The sequence below is a fragment of the Chiloscyllium punctatum genome, unplaced genomic scaffold (genome assembly GCF_047496795.1).
Source record: "Chiloscyllium punctatum isolate Juve2018m unplaced genomic scaffold, sChiPun1.3 scaffold_306, whole genome shotgun sequence".
Taxonomy (NCBI): domain Eukaryota; kingdom Metazoa; phylum Chordata; class Chondrichthyes; order Orectolobiformes; family Hemiscylliidae; genus Chiloscyllium; species Chiloscyllium punctatum.
Window position 1 is genome coordinate 257,501 of NW_027310040.1, and position 12,500 is coordinate 270,000.

The following is a 12,500-nucleotide window of genomic DNA, read 5'->3' on the forward strand; positions in this document are numbered from 1 at the left end:
GACTGCTCAAGCCGACTTTGAGACCTGTAACGCGGGTAGCTCAGCCGGGTTTGACCCGGCGGTTCTGCCGACGGTCTCGTCTTCGAGGGGGGAGCGTCCCCCGTGTTCAGGCCGAATTTTGTGCATTTCGAACCGTGGGAAGTGGTCCAAAGGTCGATGGGAGTGAATGTGACTGCTCATACCGACTTTGAGGCTTCTAACCCGGGTAGCTCGGCCGGGTTTGACCCGGCGGTTCTGCCGACGGTCTCGTCTTCGAGGGCGGACCCTCCCCCGTGTACAGGCCGATTTTCATGCATTTCGAACCGTGGGAAGTGGTCCAAAAGCGGATGGGAGTGAACGTGACTGCTCAACCCGACTTTGAGACTTGCGAGCCGGGTAGCGCAGCCGGGTTTGATCCGGCGGTTCTGCCGACGGTCTCGTCTTCGAGGCGGGTGCCTCCCCCGTGTACAGGCCGATTTTCATGCATTTCGAACCGCCGGAAGTGGTCCAAAAGGGGATGGGAGTGAATGTGACTGCTCAAGCCGACTTTGGCGCTTCCGAGCCGGGTAGCTCAGCCGGGTTTGACCCGGCGGTTCTGCCGTCGGTCTCGTCTTCGAGGGGGGAGCGTCCCCCGTGTTCAGGCCGAATATTGTGCATTTCGAACCGTGGGAAGTGGTCCAAAAGGGAATGGGAGTGAACGTGACTGCTCAACCCGACTTTGAGACTTGTAAGCCGGGTAGCTCAGCCGGGTTTGACCCGGCGGTTCTGCCGACGGTCTCGTCTTCGGGGGGGGGGCGCCCACCGTGTACAGGCCGATTTTCATGCATTTCCAACCGTGGGAAGGGGTCCGAAAGGGGATGGGGGTGAAAGTGACTGCTCAACCCGACTTTGAGGCTTCTAACCCGGGTAGCTCAGCCGGGTTTGATCCGGCGGTTCTGCCGACGGTCTCGTCTTCGAGGCGGCTGCCTCCCCCGTGTCCAGGCCGATTTTCATGCATTTCCATCGGCGGGAAGAGGTCCAAACGGGAATGGGATTGAACGTGACTGCTCAAGCCGACTTTGAGACCTGTAACGCGGGTAGCTCAGCCGGGTTTGACCCGGCGGTTCTGGCGACGGTCTCGCCTTCGAGGGGGGAGCGTCCCCCGTGTTCAGGCCGAATTTTGTGCATTTCCATCGGCGGGAAGAGGTCCAAACGGGAATGGGATTGAATGTGACTGCTCAAGCCGACTTTGAGACCTGTAACGCGGGTAGCTCAGCCGGGTTTGACCCGGCGGTTCTGGCGACGGTCTCGCCTTCGAGGGGGGAGCGTCCCCCGTGTTCAGGCCGAATTTTGTGCATTTCCATCGGCGGGAAGAGGTCCAAACGGGAATGGGATTGAATGTGACTGCTCAAGCCGACTTTGAGACCTGTAACGCGGGTAGCTCAGCCGGATTTGACCCGGCGGTTCTGCAGACGGTCTCGTCTTCGAGGGGGGAGCGCCCACCGTGTACAGGCCGATTTTCATGCATTTCCAACCGTGGGAAGGGGTCCGAAAGGGGATGGGGGTGAAAGTGACTGCTCAACCCGACTTTGAGGCTTCTAACCCGGGTAGCTCAGCCGGGTTTGATCCGGCGGTTCTGCCGACGGTCTCGTCATCGAGGGGGGAGACTCCCCCGTGTTCAGGCCGATTTTCATGCATTTCCAACGGTGGGAAGTGGTCCAAAGGTCGATGGGGGTGGACGTGACTGCTCATACCGACTTTGAGACTTGTAAGCCGGGTAGCTCAGCCGGGTTTGACCCGGTGGTTCTGCCGACGGTCTCGTCTTCGAGGGCGGACCCTCCCCCGTGTTCAGGCCGATTTTCATGCATTTCGAAGCGTGGGAAGTGGCCCAAAAGGGAATGGGGGTGGACGTGACTGCTCATACCGACTTTGAGACTTGTAAGCCGGGTAGCTCAGCCGGGTTTGATCCGGCGGTTCTGCCGACGGTCCCGTCTTCGAGGGGGGAGCGCCCACCGTGTACAGGCCGATTTTCATGCATTTCCAACCGTGGGAAGGGGTCCGAAAGGGGATGGGGGTGAAAGTGACTGCTCAACCCGACTTTGAGGCTTCTAACCCGGGTAGCTCAGCCGGGTTTGATCCGGCGGTTCTGCCGACGGTCTCGTCATCGAGGGGGGAGACTCCCCCGTGTTCAGGCCGATTTTCATGCATTTCCAACGGTGGGAAGTGGTCCAAAGGTCGATGGGAGTGAATGTGACTGCTCAACCCGACTTTGAGACTTGTAAGCCGGGTAGGTCGGCCGGGTTTGATCCGGCGGTTCTGCCGACGGTCTCGTCTTCGAGGGCGGACCCTCCCCCGTGTTCAGGCCGATTTTCATGCATTTCGAACCGTGGGAAGTGGTCCAAAAGGGAATGGGGGTGGACGTGACTGCTCATACCGACTTTGAGACTTGTAAGCCGGGTAGCTCGGCCGGGTTTGACCCGGCGGTTCTGCCGACGGTCTTGTCTTCGAGGCGGGTGCCTCCCCCGTGTACAGGCCGATTTTCATGCATTTCCAACCGTGGGAAGTGGTCCAAAAGGGGATGGGAGTGAACGTGACTGCTCAACCCGACTTTGGCGCTTCCGAGCCGGGTAGCTCAGCCGGGTTTGACCCGGCGGTTCTGCCGTCGGTCTCGTCTTCGAGGGGGGAGCGTCCCCCGTGTTCAGGCCGAATATTGTGCATTTCGAACCGTGGGAAGTGGTCCAAAAGGGAATGGGAGTGAACGTGACTGCTCAAGCCGACTTTGGCGCTTCCGAGCCGGGTAGCTCAGCCGGGTTTGATCCGGCGGTTCTGCCGACGGTCTCGTCTTCGGGGCGGCTGCCTCCCCCGTGTCCAGGCCGATTTTCATGCATTTGCAACCGTGGGAAGTGGTCCAAAAGGTCGATGGGAGTGAATGTGACTGCTCAACCCGACTTTGAGACTTGTAAGCCGGGTAGGTCGGCCGGGTTTGATCCGGCGGTTCTGCCGACGGTCTCGTCTTCGAGGGCGGACCCTCCCCCGTGTTCAGGCCGATTTTCATGCATTTCGAACCGTGGGAAGTGGTCCAAAAGGGAATGGGGGTGGACGTGACTGCTCATACCGACTTTGAGACTTGTAAGCCGGGTAGCTCGGCCGGGTTTGACCCGGCGGTTCTGCCGACGGTCTTGTCTTCGAGGCGGGTGCCTCCCCCGTGTACAGGCCGATTTTCATGCATTTCCAACCGTGGGAAGTGGTCCAAAAGGGGATGGGAGTGAACGTGACTGCTCAACCCGACTTTGGCGCTTCCGAGCCGGGTAGCTCAGCCGGGTTTGACCCGGCGGTTCTGCCGTCGGTCTCGTCTTCGAGGGGGGAGCGTCCCCCGTGTTCAGGCCGAATATTGTGCATTTCGAACCGTGGGAAGTGGTCCAAAAGGGAATGGGAGTGAACGTGACTGCTCAAGCCGACTTTGGCGCTTCCGAGCCGGGTAGCTCAGCCGGGTTTGATCCGGCGGTTCTGCCGACGGTCTCGTCTTCGGGGCGGCTGCCTCCCCCGTGTCCAGGCCGATTTTCATGCATTTGCAACCGTGGGAAGTGGTCCAAAAGGTGATGGGAGTGAATGTGACTGCTCAACCCGACTTTGGCGCTTCCGAGCCGGGTAGCTCAGCCGGGTTTGATCCGGCGGTTCTGCCGACGGTCTCGTCTTCGGGGCGGGTGCCTCCCCCGTGTACAGGCCGATTTTCATGCATTTCTATCGGTGGGAAGTGGTCCAAAAGGGAATGGGAGTGAACGTGACTGCTCAACCCGACTTTGGCGCTTCCGAGCCGGGTAGCTCAGCCGGGTTTGACCCGGCGGTTCTGCCGACGGTCTCGCCTTCGCGAGGGGGGCCTCCCCCGTGTACAGGCCGATTTTCATGCATTTCCAACCGTGGGAAGTGGTCCAAAAGGGAATGGGGGTGGACGTGACTGCTCATACCGACTTTGAGACTTGTAAGCCGGGTAGCTCAGCCGGGTTTGATCCTGCGGTTCTGCCGACGGTCTCGTCTTCGAGGGGGGAGCGTCCCCCGTGTTCGGGCCGAATTTTGTGCATTTCGAACCGTGGGAAGTGGTCCAAAAGGGAATGGGGGTGAACGTGACTGCTCAACCCGACTTTGGCGCTTCCGAGCCGGGTAGCTCAGCCGGGTTTGACCCGGCGGTTCTGCCGAGGGTCTCGTCTTCGAGGGGGGAGCGTCCCCCGTGTTCAGGCCGAATTTTGTGCATTTCGAACCGTGGGAAGTGGTCCAAAGGTCGATGGGAGTGAATGTGACTGCTCATACCGACTTTGAGGTTTCTAACCCGGGTAGCTCGGCCGGGTTTGACCCGGCGGTTCTGCCGACGGTCTCGTCTTCGAGGGCGGACCCTCCCCCGTGTACAGGCCGATTTTCATGCATTTCGAACCGTGGGAAGTGGTCCAAAAGCGGATGGGAGTGAACGTGACTGCTCAACCCGACTTTGGCGCTTCCGAGCCGGGTAGCTCAGCCGGGTTTGATCCGGCGGTTCTGCCGACGGTCTCGTCTTCGAGGCGGGTGCCTCCCCCGTGTACAGGCCGATTTTCATGCATTTCGAACCGCCGGAAGTGGTCCAAAAGGGGATGGGAGTGAATGTGACTGCTCAAGCCGACTTTGGCGCTTCCGAGCCGGGTAGCTCAGCCGGGTTTGACCCGGCGGTTCTGCCGACGGTCTCGTCTTCGAGGGGGGAGCGTCCCCCGTGTTCAGGCCGAATTTTGTGCATTTCGAACCGTGGGAAGTGGTCCAAAAGGGAATGGGGGTGAACGTGACTGCTCAACCCGACTTTGGCGCTTCCGAGCCGGGTAGCTCAGCCGGGTTTGACCCGGCGGTTCTGCCGAGGGTCTCGTCTTCGAGGGGGGAGCGTCCCCCGTGTTCAGGCCGAATTTTGTGCATTTCGAACCGTGGGAAGTGGTCCAAAGGTCGATGGGAGTGAATGTGACTGCTCATACCGACTTTGAGGCTTCTAACCCGGGTAGCTCGGCCGGGTTTGACCCGGCGGTTCTGCCGACGGTCTCGTCTTCGAGGGCGGACCCTCCCCCGTGTACAGGCCGATTTTCATGCATTTCGAACCGCCGGAAGTGGTCCAAAAGGGGATGGGAGTGAACGTGACTGCTCAAGCCGACTTTGAGGCTTCTAACCCGGGTAGCTCAGCCGGGTTTGACCCGGCGGTGCTGCCGACGGTCTCGCCTTCGAGAGGGGGCCCTCCCCCGTGTACAGGCCGATTTTCGTGCATTTCTATCGGTGGGAAGTGGTCCAAAGGTCGATGGGAGTGAATGTGACTGCTCAACCCGACTTTGAGGCTTCCGAGCCGGGTAGCTCAGCCGGGTTTGATCCGGCGGTTCTGCCGACGGTCTCGTCTTCGAGGCGGTTGCCTCCCCCGTGTACAGGCCGATTTTCATGCATTTCGAACCGTGGGAAGTGGTCCAAAAGGGGATGGGAGTGAATGTGACTGCTCAAGCCGACTTTGGCGCTTCCGAGCCGGGTAGCTCAGCCGGGTTTGGCCCGGCGGTTCTGCCGACGGTCTCGTCATCGGGGGCGGACCCTCCACCGTGTACAGGCCGATTTTCATGCATTTCGAACCGTGGGAAGTGGTCCAAAAGGGAATGGGGGTGAACGTGACTGCTCATACCGACTTTGAGGCTTCTAACCCGGGTAGCTCGGCCGGGTTTGATCCGGCGGTTCTGCCGACGGTCTCGTCATCGAGGGGGGAGACTCCCCCGTGTTCAGGCCGATTTTCATGCATTTCCAACGGTGGGAAGTGGTCCAAAGGTCGATGGGAGTGAATGTGACTGCTCAACCCGACTTTGAGACTTGTAAGCCGGGTAGGTCGGCCGGGTTTGACCCGGCGGTTCTGCCGACGGTCTCGTCTTCGGGGCGGCTGCCTCCCCCGTGTCCAGGCCGAAGTTCATGCATTTAGAACCGTGGGAAGTGGTCCAAAACGGAATGGGGGTGGACGTGACTGCTCATACCGACTTTGAGACTTGTAAGCCGGGTAGCTCAGCCGGGCTTGATCCGGCGGTTCTGCCGACGGTCTCGTCTTCGAGGCGGGTGCCTCCCCCGTGTACAGGCCGATTTTCATGCATTTCGAACCGCCGGAAGTGGTCCAAAAGGGGATGGGAGTGAATGTGACTGCTCAAGCCGACTTTGGCGCTTCCGAGCCGGGTAGCTCAGCCGGGTTTGACCCGGCGGTTCTGCCGACGGTCTCGTCTTCGGGGCGGGTGCCTCCCCCGTGTACAGGCCGATTTTCATGCATTTCCAACCGTGGGAAGTGGTCCAAAAGGGAATGGGAGTGAACGTGACTGCTCATACCGACTTTGAGACTTGTAAGCCGGGTAGCTCAGCCGGGTTTGACCCGGTGGTTCTGCCGACGGTCTCGTCTTCGAGGGCGGACCCTCCCCCGTGTTCAGGCCGATTTTCATGCATTTCGAAGCGTGGGAAGTGGCCCAAAAGGGAATGGGGGTGGACGTGACTGCTCATACCGACTTTGAGACTTGTAAGCCGGGTAGCTCAGCCGGGTTTGATCCGGCGGTTCTGCCGACGGTCCCGTCTTCGAGGGGGGAGCGCCCACCGTGCCCAGGCCGAATTTCGTGCATTTCTATCGGTGGGAAGTGGTCCAAAAGGGAATGGGAGTGAACGTGACTGCTCAACCCGACTTTGAGACTTGTAAGCCGGGTAGGTCAGCCGGGTTTGACCCGGCGGTTCTGCCGACGGTCTCGTCTTCGGGGCGGGTGCCTCCCCCGTGTACAGGCCGATTTTCATGCATTTCCAACCGTGGGAAGTGGTCCAAAAGGGAATGGGAGTGAACGTGACTGCTCATACCGACTTTGAGACTTGTAAGCCGGGTAGCTCAGCCGGGTTTGACCCGGTGGTTCTGCCGACGGTCTCGTCTTCGAGGGCGGACCCTCCCCCGTGTCCAGGCCGATTTTCATGCATTTCCAACCGTGGGAAGTGGTCCAAAAGGGAATGGGAGTGAACGTGACTGCTCAACCCGACTTTGAGACTTGTAAGCCGGGTAGCTCAGCCGGGTTTGACCCGGCGGTTCTGCCGACGGTCTCGTCTTCGAGGCGGGTGCCTCCCCCGTGTACAGGCCGATTTTCATGCATTTCCCACGGTGGGAACTGGTATCTTTCGTTACGGGGACAAGGGTCTGAAGCGGTGAAGTCAGTAACCGGCATAGTTAAGGAAAGGGTTCGAATTTTCTCAACATTACGAAAAAAGTGAGCAGGGAAGCTAGAGAAGGTGTCAGTGAGTCCCAAACGAGTGAACTGCAAAACTTAGGGAAATGCCCGAAAGCGTTTTAAAGGGTGAAATCGGGAACGAGGAAATGATGGGAAAGTGCCTGAAAGTGCTAAATGAGTAAACAGAAAAACTTAGAAAAATGTTTAAAAAGAAGAAATCAGTAACCAGAAAAACTGCGAAAAATGTTTAAAAAGAAGAAATCAGTAACCTGGAAAACTTAGAAAAATGTTTAAAAAGAAGAAGTGAGTAACCAGAAAAACTTAGAAAAATGTTTAAAAAGAAGAAGTGAGTAACCAGAAAAACTTAGAAAAATGTTTAAAAAGAAGAAATCAGTAACCAGAAAAACTTAGAAAAATGTTTAAAAAGAAGAAATGAGTAACCAGGAAAACTTAGAAAAATGTTTAAAAAGAAGAAATCAGTAACCAGAAAAACTTAGAAAAATGGTTAAAAAGAAGAAATGAGTAACCAGGAAAACTTAGAAAAATGTTTAAAAAGAAGAAATGAGTAACCAGGAAAACTTAGAAAAATGTTTAAAAAGAAGAAATCAGTAACCAGAAAAACTTAGAAAAATGTTTAAAAAGAAGAAGTGAGTAACCAGAAAAACTGCGAAAAATGTTTAAAAAGAAGAAATGAGTAACCAGAAAAACTTAGAAAAATGTTTAAAAAGAAGAAATGAGTAACCAGGAAAACTTAGAAAAATGTTTAAAAAGAAGAAATCAGTAACCTGGAAAAATTAGAAAAATGTTTAAAAAGAAGAAGTGAGTAACCAGAAAAACTTAGAAAAATGTTTAAAAAGAAGAAATCAGTAACCAGAAAAACTTAGAAAAATGTTTAAAAAGAAGAAGTGAGTAACCAGAAAAACTTAGAAAAATGTTTAAAAAGAAGAAATCAGTAACCAGAAAAACTGCGAAAAATGTTTAAAAAGAAGAAATGAGTAACCAGGAAAACTTAGAAAAATGTTTAAAAAGAAGAAGTGAGTAACCAGAAAAACTGCGAAAAATGTTTAAAAAGAAGAAATGAGTAACCAGGAAAACTTAGAAAAATGTTTAAAAAGAAGAAGTGAGTAACCAGAAAAACTTAGAAAAATGTCTAAAAAGAAGAAATCAGTAACCAGAAAAACTGCGAAAAATGTTTAAAAAGAAGAAATCAGTAACCTGGAAAACTTAGAAAAATGTTTAAAAAGAAGAAATCAGTAACCAGAAAAACTTAGAAAAATGTTTAAAAAGAAGAAGTGAGTAACCAGAAAAACTTAGAAAAATGTTTAAAAAGAAGAAATCAGTAACCAGAAAAACTTAGAAAAATGTTTAAAAAGAAGAAGTGAGTAACCAGAAAAACTTAGAAAAATGTCTAAAAAGAAGAAATCAGTAACCAGAAAAACTGCGAAAAATGTTTAAAAAGAAGAAATCAGTAACCTGGAAAACTTAGAAAAATGTTTAAAAAGAAGAAATCAGTAACCAGAAAAACTGCGAAAAATGTTTAAAAAGAAGAAATCAGTAACCTGGAAAACTTAGAAAAATGTTTAAAAAGAAGAAATGAGTAACCAGAAAAACTTAGAAAAATGTTTAAAAAGAAGAAATCAGTAACCAGAAAAACTGCGAAAAATGTTTAAAAAGAAGAAATCAGTAACCTGGAAAACTTAGAAAAATGTTTAAAAAGAAGAAATGAGTAACCAGAAAAACTTAGAAAAATGTTTAAAAAGAAGAAGTGAGTAACCAGAAAAACTTAGAAAAATGTTTAAAAAGAAGAAGTGAGTAACCAGAAAAACTTAGAAAAATGTTTAAAAAGAAGAAATCAGTAACCAGAAAAACTTAGAAAAATGTTTAAAAAGAAGAAATCAGTAACCAGAAAAACTTAGAAAAATGTTTAAAAAGAAGAAGTGAGTAACCAGAAAAACTTAGAAAAATGTTTAAAAAGAAGAAATCAGTAACCAGAAAAACTGCGAAAAATGTTTAAAAAGAAGAAATCAGTAACCTGGAAAACTTAGAAAAATGTTTAAAAAGAAGAAGTGAGTAACCAGAAAAACTTAGAAAAATGTTTAAAAAGAAGAAGTGAGTAACCAGAAAAACTTAGAAAAATGTTTAAAAAGAAGAAATCAGTAACCAGAAAAACTTAGAAAAATGTTTAAAAAGAAGAAGTGAGTAACCAGAAAAACTTAGAAAAATGTTTAAAAAGAAGAAATCAGTAACCAGAAAAACTGCGAAAAATGTTTAAAAAGAAGAAATCAGTAACCTGGAAAACTTAGAAAAATGTTTAAAAAGAAGAAATGAGTAACCAGAAAAACTTAGAAAAATGTTTAAAAAGAAGAAATCAGTAACCAGAAAAACTTAGAAAAATGTTTAAAAAGAAGAAATCAGTAACCTGGAAAACTTAGAAAAATGTTTAAAAAGAAGAAATGAGTAACCAGAAAAACTTAGAAAAATGTTTAAAAAGAAGAAATCAGTAACCAGAAAAACTGCGAAAAATGTTTAAAAAGAAGAAATGAGTAACCAGAAAAACTGCGAAAAATGTTTAAAAAGAAGAAATCAGTAACCAGAAAAACTTAGAAAAATGTTTAAAAAGAAGAAGTGAGTAACCAGAAAAACTTAGAAAAATGTTTAAAAAGAAGAAATCAGTAACCAGAAAAACTTGGGAAAAAACACTTAGAAAAATTTTCAGCAAAGTGTGAAAAATATTCTAAGTGTCAGCGGAGGAAAATGCTGAAGCATCGGGAAAGATTCGCAAACCTACGCCGAACATGTGCTCCGAAGTGCCGGAGGAATTGGGTGAGTTGAGCCCGGCAAATGGCCAGCTGTCGTTTTGTGCCTGCAGCCCGAAAACTTTAACTTTGTCTGTCGCGGAAGTCCGGACCGAGGAAAATCCAAACGGTTTTGACCGGACCGAGTTCCAGACCGATGCAGTCAAATTTGGAATTCAGACCCATTCAGTGCCACTTGTAGTTTTTCCGCAGTGAGGTTGGCGGGGTACCCGGAGATATATGGGAACACGATTTTTAGAACAAAATGGCGGCGCGGGACCGTTCTGAAAGGCATCCGAAAAACGGTTCCACGGGCATAGCACTTTAATGACAGGTATGAGTGCATGCCGGAGAGCTCTTGGAAGTCGAATTTTTGACACTTTGTCAATTTTTTGACAGATTTGACAAACTCTTTCTGTCTGTTCTAAGAGTCGGTCAGAGACTTGTGCGGCGGTCTTTTGACACTATTGGAGGGCGGGCAAACCCCACGTTGACTCCGGCCGTCCCTCCACAGGCGCTCGTGTCCAAAATGAAGGCGAGAGACGCGAGTGGCCTGGTTCCCTTGGGTGTTGCCAAGAAGGCTGCGGGCTGACCGTTGCCTGAGCACTCCCTAAAGCCTCTTGTGATGAGAGCAGACCTCGCGTGCCGCACGACCGGCTCTGGGAGTCGTTGGGCCGCTATTTGTGAATAGTCTGGTCCTCCTCTGCCACCCGGACAAGCGCGATGGCTCTGCCGCCCTGCGGTGCTCGTCACCCAGGTTTGGGGAACACGATACTCGTAACAAAAATAAAAGGCGGCTCGGGACCTGCAGGCGAAAGGGGTCCCGTGGTGCTAAGCACGTCGACTTCGGGTCTCGGTGCAAGCCGGAGAGCTCACGGAAGTCTAAAGTTTTCGGCACGTGGTCGAATCTTTTCAAAGGCTTACCCGGCTCTTTCCGTCCATTCTGAGAGTAAGTCAGAGGCCGGTGCGGAGGTCTCTTGACAATCGGAGGGGGTGGTGGCCCTCCGCAGGCGCTCGTGTCGAAAATGAAGGCGAGAGACGCGAGTGGCCTGGTTCCCCTGGGTGTTGCCAGGAAGGCTGCGGGCTGACCCTTGCCTGAGCACTCCCTAAAGCCTCTTGTGACGAGAGCAGACCTCGCGCGCCGCACGACCGGCTCTGGGAGTCGTTGGGCCGCTATCTGTGAATAGTCTGGTCCTCCTCTGCCACCCGGCCAAGTGCGATGGCTCTGCCGCCCTGCGGTGCTTGTCACGCAGGTATGGGGCACACGATGCTCGTAACAGCAAATAAAGGCGGCTCGGGACCTGCAGGCGAAAGGGGTCCCGTGGTGCTTAGCACGCCGACTTCGGGTCTCGGTGCAAGCCGGAGAGCTCACGGAAGTCTAAAGTTTTCGGCACGTGGTCGAATCTTTTGAAAGGCTTACCCGGCTCTTTCCGTCCATTCTGAGAGTCAGTCAGAGGCCGGTGCGGCGGTCTATTGACGACCGGAGGCTCCCATGGGTGTTGCGATGAGGGTGGAGGGCACAGAACCTTGCCTTAGCACTCCCTAATAAAGCCTCTTGTGAAGAGAGCAGACCTCGCGCGCCGCACGACCGGCTCTGGGAGTCGTTGGGCCGCTATCTGTGAATAGTCTGGTCCTCCTCTGCCACCCGGCCAAGTGCGATGGCTCTGCCGCCCTGCGGTGCTTGTCACGCAGGTATGGGGCACACGATGCTCGTAACAGCAAATAAAGGCGGCTCGGGACCTGCAGGCGAAAGGGGTCCCGTGGTGCTTAGCACGTCGACTTCGGGTCTCGGTGCAAGCCGGAGAGCTCACGGAAGTCTAAAGTTTTCGGCACGTGGTCGAATCTTTTGAAAGGCTTACCCGGCTCTTTCCGTCCATTCTGAGCGTCAGTCAGAGGCCGGTGCGGCGGTCTATTGACGACCGGAGGCTCCCATGGGTGTTGCGATGAGGGTGGAGGGCACAGAACCTTGCCTTAGCACTCCCTAATAAAGCCTCTTGTGAAGAGAGCAGACCTCGCGCGCCGCACGACCGGCTCTGGGAGTCGTTGGGCCGCTATCTGTGAATAGTCTGGTCCTCCTCTGCCACCCGGCCAAGTGCGATGGCTCTGCCGCCCTGCGGTGCTTGTCACGCAGGTATGGGGCACACGATGCTCGTAACAGCAAATAAAGGCGGCTCGGGACCTGCAGGCGAAAGGGGTCCCGTGGTGCTTAGCACGTCGACTTCGGGTCTCGGTGCAAGCCGGAGAGCTCACGGAAGTCTAAAGTTTTCGGCACGTGGTCGAATCTTTTGAAAGGCTTACCCGGCTCTTTCCGTCCATTCTGAGAGTCAGTCAGAGGCCGGTGCGGCGGTCTATTGACGACCGGAGGCTCCCATGGGTGTTGCGATGAGGGTGGAGGGCACAGAACCTTGCCTTAGCACTCCCTAATAAAGCCTCTTGTGAAGAGAGCAGACCTCGCGCGCCGCACGACCGGCTCTGGGAGTCGTTGGGCCGCTATCTGTGAATAGTCTGGTCCTCCTCTGCCACCCGGCCAAGT